The 5,548-nt window shown below is 58.4% G+C and overlaps 1 non-coding gene across 1 annotated transcript; it reads left to right on the forward strand.

Moving 5' to 3' along the window:
* The first annotated feature begins 5,355 nt into the window (after positions 1-5,355).
* On the forward strand, positions 5,356-5,548 carry LOC138223469 (U2 spliceosomal RNA). Its single transcript, XR_011181896.1, has one exon. It is a non-coding gene; the product is annotated as a U2 spliceosomal RNA (small nuclear RNA).

A 5,548-nucleotide genomic window follows, 5' to 3' on the forward strand; every position in this document is an offset into this window, starting at 1 on the left:
TCTCTCAGTGGTGAAAAGACAGACGTAGCAAGCAAGCAAGCGAGGTAGACTGGAGCTCCTTCTTCTCGGGTCTCGTCTCTCGTCCATCTGTGTGTCTCTGTGTCCGTCTCTCTCTCGCCCTCTCCGTTCCCGTGCTCCCTCTGTGCACTTTCCCGCGTCTCGACTCTCTGGGCAAGCAAGCCGGTCCCCTTTTCGGCTCCCGTGCGTTTTCCCTCCAAAAAACTTTTTTTTCAGCCTTTTCCCAGGGAGGCAGGCGTGGCTTGCTTGCTTGCGTGTGTCCCCGTCCCTGCAGGCGGGCCCCTTTCGACAGCTGGGCATTTTCCCTCCAAAAAACGTAGTATATCCACCTTTTCTTTCTTTTTTTTCGGCGCGCGTGCGTCCCCGTCCCTCCCTCCCTCCCGAGAGAGAGCTGCCCCTTGCCTCCGTCCGCAGGTGCTGGCGCTCGGCTTTCGCTTGCAGCCGGTTGGGCACAGCTGCTGCCGGTGGGAGGGGCCTAAGCTAAGGAGGCCGGGCGGCTGGCACCCCCTGCGGCTGCGGTCGTTGTCGGGCCGTTGACAGAAGATCAAAGAGTAGGGCCTTTTGGACGTCGGACCTTTGATTTTCCACCCGGCTTTGCATTTCTTGGCTGTTTGGTGGCCGAGAGGCTGCCCCAACCATGGCTGCAGAGCCTGGAGAGGCGAGGAGGGCTGGGAAGGACCCCAGCATTAAGTGGAGAATGGTAGGGAAATGCAACGAAATCATTAAGAGCGGCGGATTTCCGGAGTATGAGTGTGGGGGACTGCAGAGCGACAGCAAGAGGTGGGTGGTTTTGCACATGTTCGATCCGTTTGTGAAAGATGCCGACGTGACTACCTTCCTAAGCAGATACGTGGGGGTGAAGGTGGGACCCTTGGGGCTCAAGGACACACGTACTGTGTGGACGGGAAAACGTCAGTATCTGGTGGAGTTGCGGCAGGACAAGACTCAAAGGACAGTAACAGCCACCCACCAGGAACATTCACAATAGGAGGAGGTAGGGGGTACATGTACTATTGGGACTAGCCTGACTTTTGCAGGAAGTGCCGGTCCTTCGGGCACCGAGAGGGGGCATGTACGGCGGAGAAATGTGGGAAGTGTGGCAAACAGGGACACCCCACTCGAGACTGCCAGGTGAAAGAGTGCTCCCTGTGCGGGGATAGAGGCCACCTATTCCGGCAGTGCAACAAAAGGGGCACTGCCACGGAGCAGGCGGCCACGGAGAAGGCGGCCACCGAGAAGGCGAGCATGGAGGAGGCGGTGAGAGAATGGATCAGGCAGGCAGACGAGGACAGTGAGGGGGAAGGCCGGCCGAAGGGTAGCAGGCCCCCTGGTAAGGGGGAAAAGAAGGGAGGAAGACAGGAGAGGGAGGAGCGCCAGGGAGAAGAGGACGGAGAGCGGCCAGGAACGTCGTGGGGCAACTGGAGACAGCGCAGGGAGAGGACGGGGGACGACCGGGAACATCACGAGGAGCAGACGGAGGGACCGGAACCTGGGCGGAGGTGGTGAAGAAGGGGCGCCCCCTGAAGGGCGGGGGAAGAACTGCGACACCGGCACCGACGCCAACAGAGGAGGAGGGGATGGTAATCCTGCAGGGCGCAGGAAAGAAGAGGAGGTCGAAGAGACAGAGGGCGGAAAGGCGTCAACAGGAGACGCAGGAGAAGAAGAAGAGGACGGCCGAGGAGGAAGGCCAGGAGGAAGACCCGGGAGACTTCGCAGACTCTGAGGGGATGGAAGAGGAGGAGGGAGTTTTGTCGGCCTCGAGTGACTCCGAGGCCGAAAGCACCTCGGAATCTCTCCCCCCAGGGCAGGGGTCAAGGGCGGCAACGCTGGCCGTCTATTCAGTGGCACCCAACGTAACGGACGATGGCAGCCCCGTAGCCTTTTGCCAGCCTGAAACGCCAACTCCGGAACGAGAGCCCCCGGACAGCCCCTTGGTCCAGTACATGGACACAGAGGATGGCAGCTCGGAGAGTACAGCAGGGACGGCGAGCTCACCTGATTCCAGCCGATCGGAAGGAATGGAGAGTGACAGCCTCCCTCAAGACCCACCATGACCCTCACAGTTGCAACAGCTAACGTGAGGGGTCTGAGGAAGCAGGAGAAAAGAGTGGCAGTGTTTTCCTACCTGTCTCGAAGGTATCTGGACGTGACCTTTCTGCAGGAAGTCCATCTCAAGGACCTCGACGACGTGAGGACCCTTCAGAGGGAGTGGAGGAGGGGTCCTTCGTGGTGGAGCGTCGGAGGGGTGAACTCCTCTGGTGTGGGTATCCTGTGCGGCTTGCCAGGGTTCGCCCAAACAGTCAGCTCAGTAATTCCCGGACGTCTGCTGGTGGTGGACGGAACCTGGAGGGGAGTGAAGATAAGACTAGTCAACGTGTACGCCCCAGCAGACAGAAGGCAGCAGGGCTCCTTTTTGAAAGACCTGGAGCCCGTGCTGTACACCAACAGAGAGCTGACTGTAGGCGGCGATTTCAACATCGACCTGGGAGACCCGCACGGCCAGGGAGTTCATCTGTTGAGGTCCTTGATCGCGGATTTCGGCCTTCGAGACGGGTTTAAGAACGTTGCACACCACACCTGGGACAATGGAAGAGGGAGTTTTCGACGCCTCGTCTACATCCTCTCTACTGTGAAGTGGACAACGCTAAGCAGGCAAGTGACCCCTACCTGGTTCTCGGATCACTGGCTGCTCACGGTCTCCTTCGGTGTTGAGGACCCGCGCTTCCAGGCTGGGTACTGGAAGCTGAACAAACAAGTTCTACAGGAGGCGAGATACCGAAGGAAGATCGAGACAGTGCTGAAAGACCTGGAAAAGAGAAAGGAGCTTTATAGCTCTGCAGTGCACTGGTGGGAATCGTGCAAACAGACTCTCGCAACGGTCACCAGGCGATACTGCTGGATCCGGCGGAGTCTGGAGGAACGTCAGTGCGCCCAGCTCCAAGAAGAGCTGGAAGCACTGTATGAGCAGCTGAACCAGGGGGGCGCCTTCAACGGCTAGAAGATTGCCAACGTCAGGAGCCTGCTTAGGGAAAAGTGGCTGCAGAGAGCAAAGAACTTTTTTTTTCAGGCTGCGGGGAGTTCAGAAGGAGGGAGAAGAACAGTGCTCACCCCAATTCTTCAGCGCTGTGAGAAAGCAGCAGGAGCGCAGCTGCTTCGAAAGCATACGGCGCGAAGATGGGACTGCAGCCACGGACTTACCCTGGATGCTGGAGTGTGCCACAGGGTTCTACACAGCCTTGTTTCAGGAGAAGGAGATCGACGCCAGCATCAAGGAGAGGCTCCTGGAGGGTGTGGAGAAGGCGGTGGACGACCCCGCCTCGCTGGTTGGGCCTGTGACGGGGGCGGAAATAAAAACAGCAATGCTCGGTTTGAAGAAGGGCACCGTCCCCGGAGTCGACGGCCTTCCAGCGGAATTCTACTGTACCTTCTGGGACCAACTGGAGCCTTTTCTGGTGCAGGTCTTCAACGAGGCCCTGGACAGCAATGAACTGGGCCTCTCTATGAAGACCGGCATCGTGTCCCTGATCTACAAGGGAGGAGACAAGGCGGACCTGGGAAACTGGAGGCCGATCCAGCTCCTGTGCACTGACTATAAGATCTTGGCCAGGGAGCTGGCCGGCCGCCTGAGAACGGTGATGCCGGCGCTGGTCGGGGCAGACCAGACATGTGGCGTGGCAGGCCGGAAGATCAGCTGGACCCTGCAGCTGATCTGGGACACTATCGCCTGGGTGGAGGACAGAGGCCTGCCGCTCATGCTGGTGAGCCTAGACCAAGCGAAGGCGTTCGACCGGGTCCATCATGGGATCCTGTGGGCACTCCTGAGGAAGAAAGGTCTGCCTGACGGTTTCGTCAGGTGGATAGAAGCACTCTACAACGGTGCTGCGTCCCGGGTAAGCGACAATGGAGCAGTAGGGAGGAGGATTCCGGTAAGGTGTGGTGTGCGACAGGGCTGTCCACTCTCGCCCCTGCTGTACATCATCTTCCTCGAGCTCTTACTGGACCAGCTGTGGAAGGACCCCGGCGTGACAGGAATTAAAGTGCCAGGTGGAGGTGGGCAGGAAGCTAAAATCGCGGCCTATGCGATTTTAGCTTCCTGCCCACCAGAGCCTGGTGAAGCTTTTTGGAACCTGGCCGTACGTACCGGAGATCGGTGGGGGACTGAAACAGACAACGGACCCGGTGAAAATCCTGGGGGTCCTGTTCCACACCGTGGACCCCTCGGGACTGAACTGGGAGGCCAGGTTCCGGAAGATCAAGCAGAAGCTGGGCCTTTGGCAGCAACGATCCCTGATATGGATAGGGAAGGTGCTGGTGCTGAAGGTGGAGATCCTGCCCTTGTTGCTCCACCTGGCAGTAGTGTACCCCCTACCTACGAGAAAGAGGAAAGAGCTGGTCAGAACAGTCTTCACCTTTGTCTGGGGCCACTCATACGAACGTATCCGCCGAACAGACATGTACAGACCCATCGTGGAAGGAGGCACAGGGATCCCGAACTTCCCAGTGAAGCTGGACTGTGTTTACATTGCCAACCCGTGCGTCATCCTGCACGGTAACCCTTCCCACCTGTGCGGCCGGTTCGTGAGCCTCTGGCTGGCTGCGAGTATGAGACACCTGGCCGTCTGGACGAACGCGACCCCAAAGGCTGAGCGGCTCCCACTGCACTACCGCCACGCAGTGCAGTGGCTGCGGGCACATCCAGAGGTACGGGACAGAGACATAGCGCTGAGCCACAGACAGATGTATCAGGTAGTCACAGCACCGGACAGGCCAGCGCTCCTGGGTGTGCCCAGCGACATCTGGCAGCAGGCCCAACCAAAGGGCCTGGATAACAGACTAAAGGACCTGAACTGGCTCGGCGTGTGGGGTCGAATGGCGGTCAGGGCCGTCATGTACTCGCATGGACTATCAAAACAGAGCCAGTGCCCGAGGCACGGCTGCACAGGGGAAGAAACTGTCAATCACGTCTTCTGGGAGTGCGGGTTCATGCAGAGGGTATGGAGGTCCAGCCAGCACCTGTACGCACAGGTAGGCCTGGGGTCCCTCCTGACTCTGAACGTGGTGATGAAGGGCTTGGCTGGTTCCCGGAAGTGGAACGCAGCGTTCCTGCTGTGGCTCTTGATCAGCCTGACCAAACTCCATGTATGGGACGCGAGGACAGAGCTGGTCAAGCATGGAGTAGAAGGGTCAGTTCCAGCCATCCTGAGGAGAGTCAAGAGGGACGTCTCACGGAAGATCCGGTGGGACGTCTTCCGATGGGGATTCGCTGCGGCACAAGAGAGATGGAAGGACTTGATCACGTGGTGTTAAAGGTGGTGGGTAGAGTAAACTTTTAAAAGCACTGTTTTTGTACTGATTTCTAATAAAACATAAAAACAAATCTGTTCTTATCAGTTTAATATCTGATACGTCCCCCATCGGGGGACCACATATTAAATGGATTTTTGGAACAGGGAGCTGTATCAGGAGCTTGCTCCGTCCTCTCCACGCATCGGCCCGGTATTGCAGCGCCTCCAGGAGCGGTGCACCACCT

This window comes from Lepisosteus oculatus, chromosome 16, assembly GCF_040954835.1.
Source record: "Lepisosteus oculatus isolate fLepOcu1 chromosome 16, fLepOcu1.hap2, whole genome shotgun sequence".
NCBI lineage: Eukaryota > Metazoa > Chordata > Actinopteri > Semionotiformes > Lepisosteidae > Lepisosteus > Lepisosteus oculatus.